Raw genomic sequence first — 211 nt, 5'->3', positions numbered from 1 at the left:
CAGGCAAGACTGCTTTAAACTCTGTGGCTAACAGGTCCACTGCCCTTTCTTCTAGACATTTCCATACCTCCACTCGTCTTCTTTACTAATCCTGCTTACTAACTGCCCTCCATCCATCCTCCTCTGTCTGTCATTTTCTTTATTAACAAATTTGCCAGTGTTCTCCTTCCATATTTCCTGCACAGTCGTATTACTCATAGGTACATTTCCA

Source organism: Pundamilia nyererei, unplaced genomic scaffold (genome assembly GCF_000239375.1).
Source record: "Pundamilia nyererei isolate P.nyererei 1_Seehausen unplaced genomic scaffold, PunNye1.0 scaffold00225, whole genome shotgun sequence".
NCBI lineage: Eukaryota > Metazoa > Chordata > Actinopteri > Cichliformes > Cichlidae > Pundamilia > Pundamilia nyererei.
The sequence above is the reverse complement of the archived record's forward strand: the minus strand, read 5'-3'. Positions refer to the sequence as shown.